This window comes from Mus pahari, chromosome X (genome assembly GCF_900095145.1).
Source record: "Mus pahari chromosome X, PAHARI_EIJ_v1.1, whole genome shotgun sequence".
Classification (NCBI taxonomy): domain Eukaryota; kingdom Metazoa; phylum Chordata; class Mammalia; order Rodentia; family Muridae; genus Mus; species Mus pahari.
The window spans coordinates 82,313,054-82,335,596 of record NC_034613.1 but is presented as its reverse complement, the minus strand read 5'-3'; the positions used below and the strand labels follow the sequence as shown (position 1 = coordinate 82,335,596).

The following is a 22,543-nucleotide window of genomic DNA, read 5'->3' as shown; positions in this document are numbered from 1 at the left end:
AAAAAAAAAATAAAGAGTAAGTTTTAGGGCTCGGGATTCTAGTTTGATATAGTTTATGTCTCTCGCATTCTAAAGTATATACATGCTTTCTAAGAAGTCAGATGTAAGTCTTATATTTTAAGTAGGGTCTGTTTTTCCTCTGACTCCTTTCAATATTGTTTCTTTACCTTCGGTTTTCTGTAGTTTGTATGATAAATCTAGTCTTAATTTTGTTTGGTTTGATTTGGTTTCATCTGGCATTCTACCTCTGTTTACATTGTGAGCTCCCAACATCTATGATTTGGTATCTAATATTAACTTGAATAAATTCTTAGTCATTTTTGCTTCAAATATTTCTTTTGTTCCTTATTTTCGCCCTCAATACTCACACTTGGTATACATTGAACATTTTTAGTTGCCCCACAGCTCATGGATTTTCTTTCTACATTACAAAGTTTTCAGGTTTGGGGATTTTTTGTTTTTGTTTTTGTTTTGTTTTGTTGTCTTTTTGCTTTTGACTTTTGGGAGTTTTTTTTACCAACATATACTCAAGCTTACACTCTTATCTTGCTCACTTCTGATCTTCATTACAGACACATGGTTCAGGTTTTCCTCACAAGGACAGGCTCTACAAATGTTCTGCTTGAAAGTCTCTTACCTGCTAAGATGTGATTCTCTATATTTGCCCCATTAATTCAATTTAAGGCTCAGTGGTTTTCAACAGCATGTCAGTTCTGTTATATTTTTAAGAGATTGCTGTTTTTCAGTTTGCTTAATTGTTTAGAATGGGATTTTGAATCCTACGCTAATTACATGCCAAGACAGAAACCTGAAGTCCCATCTTCCACTTTGAGTACCAATTTTACACATGCATAATTCTGCAGCATCATGTTCTGATGTATTAACTCACTGAGTTATGCAGCTCTCCCCATTCCATTGCATAACCTAAAAATACAACCTTCATTAAATATTACTGAATGATTTAATCAAGAAGCAATGTAGCTATGGCAATGGGAACAAAATTTCCAAAATTCTAATTTTAATCTCAAAGCTTAAATTTCATCATTGGTCACACATATTCTCAAATGTTTGTAATGAAATAAGTGGTTCGTCTCAATTATTTAGAAATAGGTCTGTAAGACGTTGATGTTTTGAATAACCAAAGGTGCTCTGTTCATTGTTTCTTTTAATAAAATGATATTCCATGAAAAATGGCTGATTTGCCTCACAATTAAAACATAGAGCAACCATCATATTTCTTTATGCTGCAAAGAGTATCAAGTGATCAAATTTATGGTCAAAATTTATCAAATTATAACTTTAATCATTTCTTGATGGACATTTTAAAATAAAACTGACTTTTTAATTGATACCTATACAAATGCTATGCTGGACAAACCTATAAAACATAGCATATACACTTCTGTACAGTATATAATGCTTAAAATGAAAACAAAAATATTACTGATTCATGTATTATTACTTGCTACTTTAAAGTGTACTCTCTATACTTCCATTAAACAATCAGTATGAAGCAGTATGCTGTTTTGTATTCAGAAAGCTGCTTCATGCTTGCTGACAGGAACCTGGTATGGCTGTCTCCTGAGAGGCTCTGCCAGCACCTGACTAAATACAGATGCAGTCAACCACTGGACTGAGCTGGGGGACCCCAATGGAAGAGCTAGGGGAAGTACTGAAGGAGTTGAAGGGGTTTGCAACCTCACAGGAAGAACAACATCAAGCAAACAGACCCCCAAGAGCTCACAGGGACTAAACCACCAAACAAGGAGTACACATGGAGGGACCCATGGCTCCAGTCACATATGTAGCAGAGGATGGCCTTGTTGGTCATCAGTGCAAGGGCAGACCCTTGGTCCTGTGGAGGCTTGATGCCCAGGCGTAAGGGGATGCTAGAGTAGTGAGGCAGAAGTAGGTGGGTGGGTGGGTTAAGGAGCACACTCATAGAGGCAAAGAGGAGGGAGGATGGGATGGGGGTGATGCAGAGAGGAGACCAAGAAGGGGACAACATTTGAAATGTAAATAAATAAAATAACTAATTTTTAAAAGATAGCTATACATTAAAAAAAACCAACAACAGACAGCTGCTTCACACACTTAATGTTTGCTGTGCTTCTTAGATGAATTGATACATACCACCTTGGTTTATCTAAATATGCTATATGACATTCAAACAATAATAGTAACTAAAGATATATTTCTCAGAATGTACATTTTCAATTCCATCTCCACTCCAATTTTTAAGCAACAAACACTATATTTAGAGACTACTTGGATGTTAATTATATGATCTTATAGAATTCAATTACTCTGAACCTCAGTTTCTCACCTATAAAATGGGATTATTTGAAAAGCATTATTAAAGGTAAACATACTCTAAGTAAAATCACCTTGTACATTTCAGATTTTAGTTCTCAATATTTAAAAATGAAAAATGAAAACAAAACAATGCTGATGGCCTAGAATTAACTCAGTCTTGTGAAGGCAAAAAAAAAAAAAGTTGCATTTATTTGACGCCACATAAGACTGCAATGTGGGCAAATACAGTTAAAAGTATTGCTGAAAATGTGCTTTCAGGTTATACAAAAATGGAAATGGTACCTAAAGCTTTAAATGGCAAAGGTGTTGGTAAGTGTTCCATTTGTTATTCAGAAATTGTAATTGGGACTGAAAAATTAAACTACCTTATAATAACATTATTATTATTATTATTATTATTATTATTATATTTATGTATATGAGTGCTCTACTTGCATGTATGCCTACATGACAGAAGAGGGCATCAGATCTCATCATAGATAGTTGTGAGTCATCATGTGGTTGCTGGGAATTGAACTCAGGACCTCTGGAAAAGCAGCTATCGCTCTTAACCACTGAGCCCTCTCTCCAGCCCCAAGAACATATTTTTAAAAGATCAGTTTCAGAGGAAGACTAGAAAGCCTTCCTCATCTGGGCCACATAAAATGAACAGCGTTCATATGACTGTAATTCCACCTCACAGAGTCAAGTCTAAGATCATCTTGAACAAGGTCATAAATTTTAGGTCAGTCTGGGAAGGAAGGAAGGAAGGAAGGAAGGAAGGAAGGAAGGAAGGAAGGAAGGAAGGAAAAGGAAGGAAGGAAGGAAAAGGGGAAGGAAAAAGGAAGGAAAAAAGGAAGGAAGGATAAAAGGAAGGGAGGGAGAGAGAGGAGGGAGGGAGGAAAGGGAATTCTTACTTTTCTCATCTCTGTGACAAAGTATCTTATAAGAGAGAGTTTGTCTTTGCTTACAGTTTGAATGGATACAGTCCATCATGGCAGTGAATATACGGCAGCAGGATTATGAGACATTTGGTCACGTTGCATCTGAAGTCAGAAGCAGAAAGCAGATAAATGATCAGGCCATAAAACCTCAAGTTCCATCCCCAGGAACCCAATTCTGCCTCCTAAAGTCCCCCCAACCTTCTAAAACAGCACAAACACATGGAAACAAAATTGTTATGTTATGGAGTCCATTTGGATCTGATACAATTCAAACACCAGGTCAATTTGGATGACAAGTTTTATTTTAATCAAGCCACTACTGATAGATCAGGGCTGCAGAACAGACTCAGGAGCTGACCTGGAACCATAAGCCAGAAAATTACAGAATATTTAAGCTTGAAAACCTCAATCATCTGTGCCAAGTTATAGGTACATTTTCCCACCAATCAGGATTTAGAGATAAAAGCTTTCCTTATGCGGTTGATATATGTCAACTGATATAGAATATAGGTTTTAGAGTCCATCCAATCAAATCCACTTGTTCTTCTGTAGTTAGGAACAGTCATTATTTTGGGGGGAACAAAGGATGAATAATGGGAGCTGTGGTTAGCAACAGTCATTATGTTATGGAATAGAAGATGAGTAACAGACACTGTTCAGCTCTTGGGAAGTCCCCAGCTCCTCTAGGGCCTGGGACTTTGAACTTAGTCCCCCCCCCCTCCATGATGAAATGGAATCTAAAAACAAAATGGCAATACTTAGGACGAGTTTCTTTTGCTTGTTAGCAACAGTTAAACAGGAACATCTCAGTGACTTTCCATACGCAAGGTGTAACTTCAAACTTCAGGTAGTTTCTGGGAAGAAGTCTACTATACTTCATAAATCCATTGCACAGAAAAAAAATGAACAGTTTTTCCAAAGTTGATACATACTCAGGGTGATTATCTGCAGTCTCACTTTAAGGCCCTACTTGCTGAAATCTGATTTACATGCCCTCTCAACTTGTAACTAGTTGTTTTTTGTTGCCATGGTAGTTTCTGGAAAGAAGAAACTTGAACTGAGAATAATGCCTCCACTAGATTGGTGTACATGCAAGTCTGGGGGAGTGCATTTTATTGACTAGAGACTGATATGGGAGGCCCCAATCCATTGTAGGTGATGGTACCTCTGGAGTTTTTGGAAAAGCAGGCTGGGCAATTCATGAAAAACAAGCCAGTAAGTATTCCTCCATGGCCTCTGTGTCAGTTCCTGTCTCCAGGTTTCTCCCCTGACTTCCCTAAATGATGAAATGTAAAACGGTAAGGCAAAATGAGCCCTTTCTACCCAAGTTATTTTCAGTCATGGTCTTTATCACGGCAATAGAATATAAACAAAGACACAACTGCATTTTACATTTCCTAAATCAATGTTATTCCATTGTTCTCCTCTACAATTTTGACAGGCTATAATAATGGCTAAAGTTAGCAAGATGAAAGATAATTATGTTCCTGCCTGCCAGGCAGAAATGAGGATATTCTAAAGAAAGACTTCTGGCCCTCCCTTTGACCATCAAATTATTGAAACAATGGACCTAAGAAATTACAGTCTCCTTAGGATTCTCATGACAAGAAGAGAAAAGAGATAACAGAGGATAAACTTATCTCCAGGAAAGATTTAGAACTAGTCAGATGGCATTGAAGGAGACACTGACCTAGTCAGATATTGGAGCTGACACAGTGGTGGTCAGGAGACCTACACCTTGGTGGGACTATTTAGTTATGCATTTATCTCGCCGACTATTTAAGTTTAACACTCATGTTGGGACCCTGAAGACAGACTTGTAAGAATCAATGGACCTCTGCCCCTTTTCTCAGTATGGCTCACAGAATCACTCAATCAATCTCTCTCTCTGTCTCTCTCTCTCTCTGTCTTTGTCTCTGTCTCTGTCTCTCCCTCCTTCCCTCCCTCCCCTCTTGTCCTCACTCTCACACCCTCACCCTTACCCCTCTCATTCTGTTTTAGTCAGGGTTTGTATTCCTGCATAAATATCATGACCAAGAAGCAAGTTAGGAAGAAAAGGATTTATACTGCTTCCACATTGCTGTTCACACCACAGGAAGTCCAGACCAGAACTCAAGCAGGTCAGGAAGCAGGGGATGATACAGAGGCCATGGAGGGATGTTACTTACTGGCATGTTTCCCATGGCTTGCTCAGCTTGCTTTCTTATAGAACCCAGGACTACCAGCCCAGGGATGGCACCACCCACAATGGGCCCTTCAATTCTTGTTCACTAACTGGGATAATGATTTACAGCTGGATCTCATGGAGGCATTTCCTCAAGGGTGGCTCCTTTCTCTGTGATAACTCCAGCTTCTGTCAAGTTGACATACAAAATCAGCTAGTACACTTTCCCTTTCCCCCTCACCCCATTGTTAATTTGGCTTTGTTAACTGGCCTATCAAGGACAGATCTTTGACTTGTTAGGTACATGCTCTGATCCTAACTTCAGTAACAATCTGCTACATACTGTTTTCCCGTGGCTTCTAAAATAAGTCACCACAGAGTTCGTGGCTTAAAATAACAAACAAGCTCTTACTTTTGTGGAAGTTAGAAGCTAAAAATCAATTTCACTTAGGAAAAAAAAAACAATGGGTCATATTTGCTCCACAGTTTCAAGTTTTGAAGTTGCATTTCTTACCTTGTGGCCTCTCATTCACTTTCAAAGCCATTAGTGTAGTGTTTATGTCATTATTTAATGAGTGCAATCATTTGGCCATCATTTAACCAGTAGGAAAGAAAATACTCTAAGGAGAGACAATTTTGCTCCTCATTTTAGGTATCTGGATACTGAAACAATGGACTTCAGTGAATTAAAATTTCCAAAATAAGTCCATGCTAGGAAAGGGAAGCTCTGGTGACAGCAAGAAAAGTCACTTGACTCCCAGGAATAGATAAGATGAAATTCTGACAGCTTATTAAAGGACTTTGCAAGACTCTGGAGACCAAACAAAGGTCAGTGATGGAAAGGGGCCACATTTGACCATGACTGCCTAACTATGCTTACTTTTTACTCCTAAGTAAAACCTCATTCCAATACCCTGAAAACTGACTTGAGGTTCACTGAACTCCTTTATTTGTTTCTCTCCTCAATACAACCACTTTGACTAAACCTCCTTTCTCTACTTTTCCTATTACTTGTCTTGTTTAAATGGATGAACGGAAGACGGAGTCTTGCTTGTTGGGGCTATTAGGGTCAAGCTTTCACTCTAAAAGCTCCAGTAGCGGTTACACTGTCTTATTTTCAGACCCATTTTCATCTGTCTCCCTCATATAATGACATTTGTGGTGTCATTAGGGTCTACCAAAATTATCTAGGGTCATTATCATATCTCATGATCCTTAACTGAACAACATTTTCAGAGTCCTCTTTACAGTATCATATAATATTCATAGATTCTAGGGATAAAAACTTGATAAATTTAAAACCTTTTAATCAGCCTAGTATGGACAGAGAGTAGGGAAAAGTATTTCAAAAATAAACAACTTTAAAACATTTTGAACAATGTAACTTCAACAGACATCAAAATCATGTACATAGCTATTTATTAAGACACTAAAAGGCACAGAGACAGTATCCAAATTAACAAAATCAGAAATGAAAAAGGAGACTTAACAACAAAAACTGAGGAAATTAAAAAAAAAATCATTAGATCATACCTCAAAAGCCTATACTTCAAAAAACTGGAAGATCTAAATGAAACGGATGATTTTCAAGACAGATACCACTTACCAAAGTTAAATCAATACCATGTAAACTATAAACAGTCCCATAACCCCTAAGGAAATAGAAGCAGTCATTAAAACTCTCCCAGAGTTCTACCAGACTTTCAAAGAAGAGCTAATATCAGTACAACTCAAACTATTCCACAAAACATAAACATATAGAACACTACCTAATTAATTCTATGAGGCCACAATCACCCTAATACCTAAACTACACAAAGACTCGACAAAGAGAGAGAGAGAGAGAGAGAGAGAGAGAGAGAGAGAGAGAGAGAGAACTTCAGACCAATTTTACATATGAACATCAACACAAAAAAACTCAATAAAATTCTCACAAACTGAATCCAGGAACACATCAAAAACTTGATCACCATGATCAAGTAGACTTAATCCCAGGGATGTAGGGGTGGTTCAATATATGAAAATCTATTAACATAGTCCACTATACAAACAAACTCAAATTAAAAAACCACATGATCATCTTGTTAGATGCTGAGAAAGCCTCTGACAGAATCCAATACCCCTTCATGTTAAAAGTCTTGGAGAGATCAGGAATTCAAGGCCCATACCTAAACATAATAAATGCATTATACAGCAAGCCAATAGCCAACATCAAATTAAATGGAGTGAAACTTGAAGCAATTCCACTAAAACCAGGGACAAGACCAGAATGCTCAGTCTCTCCCTACCTATTCAATATGGTACTTGAGGTCTTAGCTAAAACAATAAGAAACTAAAAGATATCAAGGGGATACAAATTGGAAAGGAAGACATCAAAGTATCACTTTTTGCAAACATGATGGCATCATTATAAGCAACCCCAAAAATTCTGCCAGAGAACTCCTATAGCTAATAAACACCTTCAGCAAAATGGCTGGATACAAAATTAACTGAAGAAATCAGAAGCCTTCCTTTATACAAATGATAAATGAGCCGAAAAGGAAATTAGGGAAACAATACCTTTCACAATAGCCACAAATAATATAAATATATTGGTATAACTTTAACAAAGCAACTGAAAGACCTATATGCCAAAAATTTCAAGCCTCACATGAAAGAAATTGAGAATGATATCAGAAAGTGGAAAGACCTCCAATGCTCATGGATCAGTAGGGTAAACACAGTGAAAATGGCCATCTTACCAAAAGCAATCTACAAATTCAGTGCAATCCCTGTCAAAATTCCAACAAATTTTTTATAGACCTTGAAAGAGCAATTCTCAACTTCACATGTAAAAACAAAAACCCCAGAATATCTAAAACAACCCTGAATAATAAAAGAACTTCTGGAGGAATCACCATCCCTGTCCTTAAGCTGTACTACAGAGCAATTATGATAAAAACTGCATGGTATTGGTACTGAAATAGACAATGAAATTGAATCAAAGACCCAGAAATAAACCCACACACCTATGCACAACTGATTTTTGGTAAAGAAGCCCAAACCATACAATGGAAAAAAAGAAAACATCTTCAACAAATGGTGCTGGTCTAACTGGATGTCTGCATGTACAAGAATGCAAATAGATCATATTTATAACCCTGTACAAAACTCAAGTCTAAGTGGATTAAGGACATCAACATAAAGGCGGATACACTAAATCTCATAGAAGAGAAAGTGGGGAAGAAACTTGAATGCATTGGTACAGGAGACAACTTCCTGAAATGGCTCAGGCTCAAAGATCAACAACTGATAAATGGGACCTCATGAAACTGAAAAGCTTCTGCAAGACAAAGGATCTTGTCAATAGGACAAAATGCTAGCCTACAGATTAGGAAAAGATCATCACTAACCCCACATCCAACAGAGGGCTAATATCTAAAATACATAAAGAACTCAAAAAGTTAGACCCAATTTAAAAATGGGGTAGAGAGTTAAACAGAGATTTCTCAACAGAGGAATCTCAAATGGCCAAGAAGCACTTAAAGAAATGCTCAACATCCTTAGTCATCAGGGAAATGCAAATCAAAACAACCCAATCAGAATGGTTAAGATTCTTAGAAACTCAAGCAGCAGTGCATGCTGGCGAGGATGTGAAGAAAGAGGAACACTCCTCCATTGCTGGTGGGATTGCAAGCTTGTACAACCACTCTGGAAATCAGTCTGGGGGATTCTCAGAAAATGGGAAATAGTTCTATCTGAAGACACAGCTGCACCACTCCTGGGCATATACCCAAAAGATGCTCTACCATACCACAAGGACATGTGCTCTACTATGTTCATAGCAGCTTTACTGATAATAGCAGAAACTGGAAACAACACAGATGTCCCTCAACTGAAGAATGGATACAGAAAATGTACACATGGAATACACAATGGAATACTATTCAGCTATTAAAAACAAGGATGTCATGAATTTTGCAAGCAAATGGATGGAACTAGAAAATACCATCCTGAGTGAGGCAACCAGTCCCAAAAGGCCATGCATGGTATGTACTCACTCATAAGTAGATATTACCCATAAAGTATAGAATATTCATGATACACCCCACAGATCCAAATAAGTTAAACAAGAAGGGAGCACAAGTGAGGATGCTTCAATCCCACTTTGAAGGAGGAACAAAATAGCCATAAAAGGTGGAGGAAGGGAGAGAAGTGCCTGGGAGAGGAGAGGAGGGAGTAGGGGGCAGAATCAGGTGTGAGGGAGATCTGCAGTTCTTGGGAGTTGCGATTTGGGGAGGAATCTTTAGGAAGTCCCAGAGAACTGAGATAGAAGAGGTTCCCAGGAGTCAATGTGGCTGACCTTAGTCAAGGTGTCTAACTGTGAGGACATGGAACCTGAAGAGCCCACCTCCTGTAGCCAGGCAGGAGCCCCAGTGGAGGTATAAGGATACAAACCCAACCACAAAACTTTTGACCCAAAATTGTCCCATCTAAAAGAAATGCAAGGGCAAAGATGGAACAGAGACTGAAAGAATGGCCAACCAATAACTGGCCCAACTTAAAACTCATCTGATGGGCAAACACCAATCCCTGATGTTATTAATGACATGCTTGCAGACAGGAGCCTTAGTATAAATGTCCTCTGAGAGTCTCTACCCAGCAGCTGACTGAAACAGATGCAGAGACCCACAGCCTAACATTGGATAGAGATCATAGACTCTTATGGAAGAGTTTGGGGGAAGGATTGAAGGCCCCATACAAATACCAACAGAGTCAATTAACCAGGACCCCTGGGAGCTCTCAGAGACTGAGCCACCAACCAAAGAACACACACAGGGTTAAAGGAGGCCCCAGGCAGATATATAGAAGATGTGCAGCTCAGTCTCCATCTGGGCGCCCCAACTGCAGTGGAGCCTATTTCTAAAGCTGTAGACTGAATGTGGTATCTGTTCCCCAACGGGGCTGACTTGACTGACATTGGTGAGAGAATGCGCCCACCCTGGCAAAGACTTGATGGGCCAGGGTGGGGGGATACCAGGTGGCTCACCTCAGAGGAAAAGGGGAGTGGGGATGGAGGAGGGTCTTTGTGAGGGAGGAACCTAGAGGGTGCAGAGTTTGATGTAAATAAATATATTAATTTTAAAAAGACACTTAAATGTAAGTTTCTCTCTTGCTTGCTCAAACAGACACTATTATTATTTTTTTACACAACTCTTTCCCTTTCTTAATGCTTGTACCTAATGAAAGCTTTTCTTTACTCCAATTTTACTTCATACCAACTATTCCAAAATTCTTTTTTTAATTTGTATATATCATTCTCACATATTTTTGAAATTAAAATATAATTGCATAATTTCCCCTTTACCTTTCCTCCCTTCAACTCCTCCTATACCCTTAACTACTTGGCCTATTTCAAATACATGGCCTCTGGTCTTTTTCTTTAATTGTTCTTACATATGCACATATACATTAGGAATATATATGTACATATTCCTACACATATAAATAAAATCTGTTTAGCCCTTAATGTTAGGATGCCTGATGTGAGATTGCATCTTCTAGCTATATGAAGGAAGCCACACCTATAATACTGCAACAGTAAGGCTGCCTAAACAATACCTGTATAAGAGTAACAGCAAATGATATGATAATATGGAAGAGGAAAGTCATACTGGGCCCCAATACTAGACAAAGAACTACAAGCAAATCAGAAATGTTGAGAGCCAGAGAAATAGTTTTCCCCAGGGAAAAGTACTATAATTAGTTATCTAACACCAAGTGGTCAGTTCTGAAATCATATACATATAACTAATATTGTATGAATTTCTTTTCTGTAGCATGTATCAAGAATTTAGGCTGAATAAAGGCTTCTAAAAAGAACTACTCAGGCTGCTTTAGCTGTCATTGTAGGGCTGCATACCTCACTGATCATGACAGTAGATGTGCTAGACACTGATCTAAATAGATTACATATATTAGCTCATTTATTTCTTATAATTCTATCCTGAAGAGATTATGTGTTAAGTATCAACATTTTCCAGGAGAAGAAGTAAGGAACAAATTAAGTAGCCCATTCAGAATCACAGATTCCAGTATATGGTCAGGTCAAATTCAAACATAGGCAATCCGGCTCTGGAGGGCCTAACCAACACTATGGTATCTTTATAGGACATTAGGGAATAGATGATACATTCAGGAGGTGAAAAGAATATCCTTAAGTTACTAAATTACTATCAAGTAGAAGAGGTATATATTCTGTATCATTATTCAAAACCAGACCAAGAATGTGTGCTGCAAATTATACCATTTGATGTTATCACTACATCATTATGAATCTGCTCTGAGTGTGAATCTCCCATCAATGGAAATTGAGCAGAAGATGGATGAACAGGTAACTTTTTAAATGTTCTAAAATCTAGATAAAGAGCTAAGGACAATATATCACTCTTGAGGTAAACTAACTAGATATGAGGACGGGGCAGGGCTATCTGGATAGCTGTTAAATGCTGATGTTAGAATGTACTTTACATGACCACTCAAAACTGCCTAGGTACAACTTGACTAACCAAAATACTTGCCAACTATCCTTTTCTTCATTACAAAGGCATTTCTATATAATTTGCTTTGTGAAACTGTGTGCTACTAACATGCATCTGATACCATGTCACATAGTCCAAATAAAAACAGAAAGGGGGAGCACATCTGGCCTAATTTCATTTTGGTTGCTGTCAAAAAGTATTCTGAAGAAGACAAAAAAATTAACCACTTGAGAGGAGCAGTGTACTTTAGCCCCAAGTTCTAATGTATAGTCTATTATAGTAGAGAGTCATGGTAACAGGAACTTAAAACAGCTAGTCATATCACATTCACACTCAAGAGCAGAGAGAAGAGGATACACACATGCCTGCTTGTGGTCACCTTTCCCAATATTCTTACACAGTGCAGGGATCCTTACATAGGGAATAGTGGCCTCCACACTAGACTAAGCCTTCCCACATCAATTCAGGTAATCAAGACAGTTCTCCCAGATCGAAACAATCCCCTTATGAGATTCTCTTTCCATGGGATTCTAAGTTATAGCAAGTTGACAAAGTAACCATCACATATGGACCACTCAAATGGCCCTTAGTTGTAGCTGTCCCTCCCTTTAGGTGCCCTTGTATTCCCTCTTCCCTCCATCTCCATTTCAGCTTCTCCATTCTTAAAATATGTACATATATGAAAGAAACCTAAATGGAATCACCAAATAAAAAGGGTAAACAAAGCCCCAACTAGACATATCTTTTACTACCAAATGAAACTTCCAGTGTTGGAAATAGGTTGTATCTAATTGTATTGTTAACCAAATGGGCTCCATGGAAACACCCCTCTGCGCACCCCCCCAACCCCAAGGCTATTGATTGTTTCCCACAAACTGATGGTAAAGTTCTATTGTTAAAGACAAGCTGGTGCCTACCTAGAGCCTTCATCCTACTGATGTGTTCATGACACTCTGCCCACTACAGAGCAGAAAGATAAATACCAACCCAACTACAACCCTTCTATCTACAATGGTGACCTGCCTCCAAGATATGCTGATGCAATAGTGACACAAGCTTCTGAGAGTAATCAACAACTATATGTTTACATTTAAGGCCCACTCCATGAGATGGAACCCATGCTTGGACACTGCTTAGGTGCCCAAGAACCTACTGGCTAGGCCATGGACCCAGGGTAAAACCAATTACTACTGTCTTGCTAAAGGAACATAGCAATAAAAAGATTCCTAATGACATTCTGCTATACTCATAGATTGCTCTTTCGCTCAGCCTTCATCAGAGAAGTTGCCTCCTGCAGTAGATGGAAACAAACACAGAGACCCATAACTGGGCAATGTGCAGAGAGGGAACGACCTTGAAACACTCAGTCCTAAATGGTTTTCATCAAATCCCTCCCTTCAGGGCTCAAGGAACTTTGTGAAAGAGGAGGCAGAAAGACTGCCAGTGAGGTTGGGGGTAACCAAGGGGAAAAGGCCATGACTCATAATAGTATACATGTTTTACATCATTGCTAAGTGTAAAAGTATTTCATAAATATGTATCTTCTCTATGTCCAATGAACTATGGTATTTTAAATGTATCATTCACTTTTGAAATAGTGTTGAGCAGAACTCATGAGCTTGGTTTCATAATTTAATCAATGAATTTCAACTAATATTTTTAAATGCTTGAGCTAAGACCACTTTTTGCTTATTGCTTCCAAAGCATTTCTGGCTTTATGTTGCCAAAAATAGAAGTTTTCTGTCCTTCCAGTTCTCTGATCATCTTGACTCATGATCTTTCCTTTCACATGATATCAGCTGCCCTGTCCCATAGTTAATCTGTTATTTACATCATAGTCAAAGACTTTGGAAATTTTATGCATTTATTAGTTTGCACTTATTTGTTTTAAGCACATGTGTGTGCACGGGCATGCATGCCATGTTGTGAGGTCAGAGGGTAACTTGTGGGAGTTGCCTCTCTCCTCCCCTTTACCATGAGGCTTTCAGAGATCAAATGCAGGCCATCATGCTTGCTAAATTCTTGGTGGTGCCTTTGCTGACTGAGCCAACTCACAGGCCCCCAAATCTCATTTTCATGCATTCTGTGTCACCTTTAGTAACTCTAGTTATAAACATGAGTAAAATTCACTAATTATATGTTCATCTCATACTTTTTACTCCATCATCCTTTTATATCCTTGTGTGTGTGTGTGTGTGTGTGTGTGTGTGTGTGTGTGTGTGTGTGTGTGTGAAAATCTTCATAATTATCCATTCCACACATCTTCAGCTGTCCTGGAAATCTTTTCCTTGGCAAACAGACAAAACTAGCTAAATCAAATTAACTCATTAAATTTCTCAAACAATTCAGTTGGCATACAGCAAAGGCATGAAAGGTGACCAGAGTAGAGTAGGGTAGCTATGGTAGCATTTTATGGAGCATCAGTCGCCTGCATGGTGAAAATGAATTTATAGTGCATCATTTGGGTGTCAGAGTTCAAAGAATAGGGCTAGGAAGGGTATCTATAATGAAGGAAAGATACATATTACGAGATTTCAAAACTCAATGTAAAAATCGAGACATCTGTCAAAAGGCCATACTGCTGAACTCACAACATAGGTCACCAAACAAACAAAACAAACAAACAAAAATCAAGCTAGTTCCCAACTTGAAGTTTCACCCTTACTTGCTAGCATTTATGGTTCTGGAAGGTACTTTGCATATTATCAGAGGAGAAAAGTAAGGATCTATTTCACCTAGCTACAAATCCTGGAATCTACAACAGAGACCTACCTGCCACATTTATGATTGAAATACTGGCACCAAGCTTGTGGGAGGACCAGCTACTTTTTAACGTTGGACTTAAGGCCAATTCCATGAGACAGATCCTACACCTCACAATGATAAAGTGGCCAAGAACCTCAGACTAGACAGGTCACAGGCCTTGGGGAAAACCTACTACTATTATTCTGCTAAAGGACCATAGCAAGACATCCTGCTATACCACAGACTAGTTCCTCAGTCTACTGGCATCAGAAAAGCTTCTTGCAATAGATTTTAATTAACAGAGACCCACAGCTGGGCAATATGTAGAGAGAAAGAGACTCTGGAGGACTCAGTCCTAAATGGGATGTCTTTATCAAAACCCTTTCCTCAACGCTCAGGAATCTATGTGGAAAAAGAGGTAGAAATATTTTAAGTGTCAGAAGTTGTGGGTGACATTAAGGAAACAACATCATCCTGATACACACAACTCACAGAGACTGTGACATCACACAGAAAATAAAATAAAATAAAATAAAATAAAATAAAACTGAACAAATTCAAGCCAGACAATTCCACTACTAACCAAGAAACTATTTGCAATTGATTTATTGCTAGAAAGGGAAAATCAATTTTCTTCCATGGAGTGTCATGGGAACAACAATATACCCCAGGGTCAGTCCCATAAGCACTTGGCCATCACAAGACAGACTCCATGATTTTTGTGTGTGCTTTTTGTTTTGCTTTGCTATTTTGTCTTATTGGGGTTTTGTTTGTTTTGAATTCATTTTGGGGTTTATTTTGTTTTGTTATTGTTTTGAGACAGGGTGAAGGGAGTACAAAGTTTGGTAGAAATGAAAGTTGGGAGGATTCTGGAGGAGTTGGATAAGGGCAACACATATAATCAAAGCATACCATCTAAACATTTAAATAAAGAATGAAGTATTTCGTGGCTTAGACTATTAACTAAAAGAAAGACTTCCTGATAAAACCAATAACTTAAATAGGATTAAGATTTTTCTAAATAGTAGTCAAAATGTCTCAGATGAAATGAAAAATTTCTCCTTGTATCAAGAGCTATGGAAGCCCTAACCTGAATGAGAAAATATAACTAACTGAACAAAAATACCAAGGTTACCTCAAGGATTTAAAGGGAGAGGATATGAGAGTTATTGAAAAGAAAGTGGAATAGGGAAAGTTAAATAAATATATTTTAATTAAAATAAAAATCTGTTTATTGAAAAAAACACATAAAATTCTTCAACAAGCAATTAAAAATAATCTTTAAACAAATGCAAAAATATTGGAAAATATCAGCAAAGAAATGATTCAGTTTCAATTTAAAAACCTACATGCAAATTGTATGACTGACACAATAGCTATCTGCACTCAACAGTAGAATGTGGATAAAACAGCAGAGTTATCAAAATTGAAGGCAGAATTTAGATATAATCTCCCTGATCTTAACGAGAAAAAAATAGGAAGAGGAAACACAGACTCTTGGAGCATAACAAATGATCAAAATTTTGTCTATATTGTTACAGATCTAGATCTCTAGAAGAAAAAAATGGAATGAAAAGAAAACAATAATATGGAGTCTATTTATGAGAAGCTGGTATAAAAGAAAATCTAGCCGGGCGGTGGTGGCACACGCCTTTAATCCCAACACTTGGGAGGTAGAGGCAGGTGGATTTCTGAGTTTGAGGCCAGCCTGGTCTACAGAGTGAGTTCCAGGACAGCTAGGGTTATACAGAGAAACCCTGTCTCAAAAAACTAACTAACTAACTAACTAACTAACTAAATAAATAAATAAATAAATAAATAAATAGAAAGAAAGAAAAGAAAATCTGAGACCTTACTTTTTACAGTGTGGATGCAAAATTCAACAATAATACGCAGACTGATTCCTTCCAAGAGAAATCTAGAAACCAGCTAATACATTCCTTCATCTCAGGCAAGCATGAGTCCAGCCATACTAAAGTCAAGATGAAAGGCTGTGGTACTTACTCGCCATGATCTCTCTGTCCAGCTCAGCAGAGTATAATCAGGAGAAAACTCTTGGCTTCTTCCTGGAGGGGGAAAAAATAAAAGACTAAACATATGTTGAACATATGGCCTTACAGGGGAGGAGGTGGGTCTGTGTATGTAGAACTAAGTTACATCTCCCCTGAGTAGAAGCACTGATATTAAAAGGTGCCAGGTGGAGGGGCCATTGAAAATAACACAAATATTTAGGCTAAACCCCCACCCCACCACCCCCACAAAGTATGAAACAACAGAGAAAAAATTTCCAACTTTAAAATTCTCCTTGAGAAGGAAAAGAGTTGGAACTTATGTCTAAATGCTGTCTTTTCAGAGAGCTACCCAAGGTAGAGGCTCAACTACCACCATTCTAAGAACAACACTCTCAGACCACTCTAAGAACCAGAATGCTCACCATGTCTAAAAGGCAACTGAGAATAAAATGGATTTCTATGACTCGCTGCTGCTCCATCTGAAATGTAGTAGAACAGTTTGATACAACTTAGTGACTTCTATTTTAAGAGGAAGGGAAGAACAGAGTAAGGTGAATGTTCAAATTTTTATTTTTTTAAGGCTACTTCCCACAGAAATGCTTTCTGTTTCACCAGTAAACTCATATTGTTTCAATACATTTTTAATTAAAATAGAAGTATATCACTTTCCTCCTTCCTGTTCTTCCCATGAGACCCTTCCAGGTATTTTCTCTCTAACACTTCCCAGGACCCCTACTCTCAGAATGATAGTCTTCATTTATTTATTATTGTTGCGTTCATATGTATATATGCACACATATATAAATACAACATGCTAAATCCAGTTTTGTTTTCCGTGTGTATATGGTTTCTGGGCTAATCACTTTATATTGGATAATCAATAAGGGGCCTCATCCCTGGGAGAAGCTAATTTTCTATCTCTCAGCGGTTCCTAATTGCCCATAGTTCTTTGTGTAAGGGTAGAACTCTGTGAAACTTTGCCTCTTCCACGTTAGCGTGTCTACTAATATTGCCATTATTCTGCTGTTTAAGCAGTCATTTCTAGAAAAGACTGTTTCACAGCTCTCTCCTAGATATTCTGGTTCATAGAATTTTTTCTGCCCTTCTTCATTGATGTTCCCTAATCATAAATGCAAGAGCAGGGATGTAGGTGATCTAATAGGGCTGGGCTACCCACAATCCCATGATATCCTCATTGTGACCAGTTATCTTCTGTCATGGTTTTCAAGCTTCTTTGATGTGGATGGTGGCTGTATGGTGGTAGTAGATTCTTTTCTAAGGTCCATGACTTCACTAGCCCTGAGAAGATAGATTTCCAGTATAAAGTATGATTTCCCTCCTCATGAATGAGCCTTAAAGCCAACTAGACAGTTGTTGGCTACCACATGTTGTGGATATCTTGGCATGCTGATCATTGTTGTGATTCAGAGGTATTACAGTAAGATACAACTATTAATTTCTTCTCTCCATTGGTAATTTGTATAGTATTTTCTGGTACCATGGAAGCTACACCAAAAGAAGGAAGCTTTCAGGTTAGAACCAGCTCAAATCATCCAAGCCCTGTGTCCTACATGTACAGTGTGTTTAGTAATACACCAAGAAACAACAAAAGGCAATATCAATGGCTTATATTGTTTTAGGAGTCAACTGGTCTACCCTTCTCAACCATGCAATAGGAGCTTATTCATGCCTAGTATTAGAGGTATTTGTTGTTGCTGTTGTTGTTGTTGTTGTTGTTGTGCTATTAGTCTTGTGGGGAACACTGACCACTAACAGCTTGGGTAGCACAATTCTAATTCATATTCTCTCTCTCTCTCTCTCTCTCTCTCTCTCTCTCTCTCTCTCTCTCTCTCCTCTTTCTCTCTCCCCCCCCCAGACACATGAAGGATTGTGGGAGGGGGTGCCCAGGAGAGGGCAGGGAGCGACGTAAAATGAATAAGAAAAAAAAAAATAAAACCAGCAGCTTTAAAAGTGCAACACCACAGAGAAAGCAAACGTTGGAAAAAAATTCAGGGGAAAATGAGTAAATCTTTGGATGAGGAGCCCACATACCCAATCCAAAGTCTGAGAATTCTAGCAGGTTTTTTTTTTGTAATAGGCAGAAACTGGAAACAACCTAGATGATTCTCAAAGAATGGATAAGGAAAATGTGGCACATCTACACATTGGAATATTATTCAGCTACTAAAAACGAAGACATCATGAATTTTGCAGGCAAATGGATGGAACTTGAGAATATCATCCTGAGTGAGTTAACCCAATCCCAAAAGAACATGCATGGTATGTACTCATTTAAAGTGGATATTAGCCATAAAATACGGGATACTCATGCTACACTCCACAGACCCAAAGAAGCTAAACAAGAAGGAAGGTACAAGTGTTTGAATCTTACATAGAAGGGGGAATAAAAACAGTCATAAGATTCAAATTGGTTGGAAGTGGTATGGGGAGGTGAATGATAGGGTTCAGGATCAGGTGTGGGGAGGGACAGGAAAGATGGCCATGAGAGTGAATGGAAATCTGCAACTGATGGGGGTGGGGAGTGGGGGGGGCATCTCCAGGACATGACAGAGACCTGGGATAAGGGAGGCACCCAAGAGTCAATGGAGATGACCACAATTGTGATTCTCAGCACATACACACACACACACACACACACACACACACACACACGCGTGTGTGTGTGTGTGTGTGTGTGTGTGTGTGTGTATATATATATATATATATATAATCACATCATGAAATTTTTCAGGCAAATAGATGTAACTCAGGAAAAAAAAATCATCCCAAGTGAGGTAACCTATACCCAGAAAAATAAATATGGTATGCATTAGTTTATATGTGGATATAGGCCATTAAGTAAATGTTAACCAAGCTATAATCCATAGACCTAGAGAGGCTAAGTATAGCGGAACGGACTAGAGAAAACACATGGATCTCCCTAAGAGAGGGATGTAGAATAGATTTTTATGAATGGTCTATGACCTGGGGTAGGACAGGAATGGAAGGATCAGGTGGACTGTGAGGGGGAAACGGGGTTGAGGGAATAATGCAGTGAAATAAAACTAGAATTGAGGAGCATTTGAGGGGTGGTGTGGCAACTTCCTAAAACATAGGAAGGGGATCCTAATGTAGTCTCTAAATAATGAGGGAGACAGAGTTCAAATTGGCCATCCATTCCCAAGCTTCCAGTACGGGGACTAGGCTACATATAATTGAGTTGTTGGCCAAAGAGATTCCACAGAAATCCCCAAACAACCCAGGCTGTTGCCAAGAAAATTCTCTCTTAAAACTGATCAAGTGCTGAAGACAACACCTATACAACTTATTTAACATGGAAAGGTTGAGCTAGAGCCTACATAAAATCTTCATTCCTATATTCTAATGTCTTTGGTGTGGGAAGGTTACCAAAGAGAAATATAAATACCAATCCAGCTATAAAACTTTAGATCTACAATGCTGTTCTGCCTGCAAAATTTGCTAGGGCAATGATGGTACAAAGCTATGGGGGTAACCAACCAATATCTGATTTGACTTAAGGCCCACTCCACTAGATACAACCAACAACTGACTGTGGCGATTTGAGTATGTTTGCCCCAAGGAATGGCACTATTTGGAGGTGTGGCCTTGTTGGAGGAAGTGTGTCACTGTTGGCATGGCCTTAAGACCCTCCATAACCTCATGGGAGCCTGTCTTCTCCTGGCAGCCTTCAGATGAAGAGGTAGAACTCTCAGCCCCTCCTGTACCATGCCTGCCTGGATGCTGCCATGTTCCTGCCTTGATAATAATGGCCTGAACTTCTGAACATGTAAGCCAGCCCAGATTAAAGAGTTGACTTGGTCATGGTATCTGTTCACTGCTGTAAAACCCTAAGACATATAGGGTTTCTTGGGGAGGGGGTGGGCAGGGCTTTACTGGATGGCCTGATTTGGGGGCAAGCTTGGAGACTGGTGTTTTTTTCTGTAGGGTAGGGCCTGGTTACTCTTCTGCCTGGGGGTGGAGGCTGTGAATGGCTGTAATGGCAGTTTGAGAAGTCTGGGAGTGGGGCCTGGCCAGTGAAGCTCCTCATGCAGGGCCCTGGAAGCTTCTCTGCCTCAAAAGGTGAGGCCTGGTTTGAAGGGGTCTCTGCCACCAAAGTAGTCTAGGAGCCTGGAAACAAGAGGTCTCCAGGGACATGACTGACAAGGAGTGAGTTTAGGGCAGGGAAAGCCCTCCTGCCACCAAATTGTCACAAACAGTCAACACACTGCTCTAGCAGGGGACCCAGGATTTGGTTCTGAGCATCCACATACGTGGCTCACAATCCCCTGTAACTCCAATTCCAGGAGATCCTTTAGGGACCTGCACATACATGCACATAAGCTTACACAGGCATAAATTTAAAAACAAAACAAAAATTTTAAAATGTATTCCTTAAGTCCTATATGATTCAAGGCTATTCATAATGGTATGGCTGNCAAGCATCACATAGATTGGATAAAACCTGGTGCTAGAAGATTAAATACAAAATAAAATATACTAAATTAAAATAAAAGATAAAGGATAGTGTTACTTTCAATAATAGTCTAGCCAGACTCTAAGAACAAATAAAGCAAACATACAGTCTTTGAGAGTAGCCAGTTCATCCCAAACCCTGTGTATAAATGGAAAACCATGTGTCTTAGTCAGGGGTGGACAGGGTTTATTTGGCTTACACTTTCACATTGTAGTTCGTCATTTCAGGAAGTCAGGACAGGAACTCAAGCAGGGAATGAACATGGAGGCAGGAGCTGATGCAGAGACCATGGAGGGGTGCTGCTTGCTTCTCATGGCTTGCTAAGCCTGCTTTCTTATAGAACTCAGAATCATCAGTCCAGCGATACCACCACCTAGAAGGTGGGGCTGGGCCTTCTCACATCAATCACTAATTAATAAAATGCACTATAGACTTGCCTACAGACCCATCTTGTGGAGGCATTCTCTTAACTGAGGTTCCCTCCTCTCAGATGACTTTAGCTTGTGTCAAGTTATCATAAAACTAGCAATGCTCCTCCATCACTGGTGGGATTGCAAACTGATACAACCACTCTGGAAATCAATCTGGCAGTTCCTCAGAAAATTGGAAATAGTTCTACCTGAAGACACAGCTACACCTCTCCCGGGCATACACCCAAAAGATGCTCCACCATACTCCAAGGAAACATGCTCCACTAGGTTCATAGCAGCCTTATTCCCAATAGCCAGAAACCAGAAGCAACCCAGATGTCCCTCAACTGAAAAATGGATACAGAAAATGTGGTTCATTTACACAATGGAATACTACTTAGCTATTAAAAACAAGAGCCACATGAATTTCTCAGGCAAATGGATGGAACTAGAAAGTNTCACACTGAGTGAGGTAACCCAGACCCAAAAGTACATCCAAGAATGTACTCACTGATAAGTNGATATTANCCAGAAAGTACAGACCATAAGAAGTTAAACAAGAAGGAAGGGCTAAGTGAGGANGCTTCAATCTCACTTAGAAAGAGGAACAAAATAATCACAGGAGACAGAGGGAGGGAGGGGTCAGGCATTGGAGGGGAGGGTACAGGAGAGAAGCCCAGAGGGCCAGAAGAATGAATGGGAATATGCTGACTCTGGGGATGGGAGGTTGGGGAACAATCTACAAAGTACCAGAAATGTGAGAAGCGAGAGACTCTTGGGACTCAGTGGAGGTGACCTTAGGCAAAATGTCCAACAGAAGGGAGAGGGAACTGGAAGAGTCCTCTTCCAGTAGATAGACAGGGCCTCAAGTGGAAGGACAGGGTTACTAACCCACAGTCAAAATTTATGACCCAGAATTGTTCCTATCTAAAAGACTGCAAGGACAAAAATGGAGAA

General features: G+C 39.1%; 1 protein-coding gene across 1 annotated transcript in view; it reads right to left on the bottom strand.

Moving 5' to 3' along the window:
* Positions 1-22,543, bottom strand: part of Zc3h12b (zinc finger CCCH-type containing 12B) — a 188,963-nt gene that overhangs the window by 141,943 nt on the left and 24,477 nt on the right. Inside the window, exons 2-3 of the mRNA XM_021188089.2 lie at positions 16,674-16,735; positions 3,267-3,341 (exon numbers count right to left, since the gene is read on the bottom strand). The gene's annotated coding sequence lies outside the window, so the exon portion shown is untranslated. The remainder of the gene's footprint in view (positions 1-3,266; positions 3,342-16,673; positions 16,736-22,543) is intronic.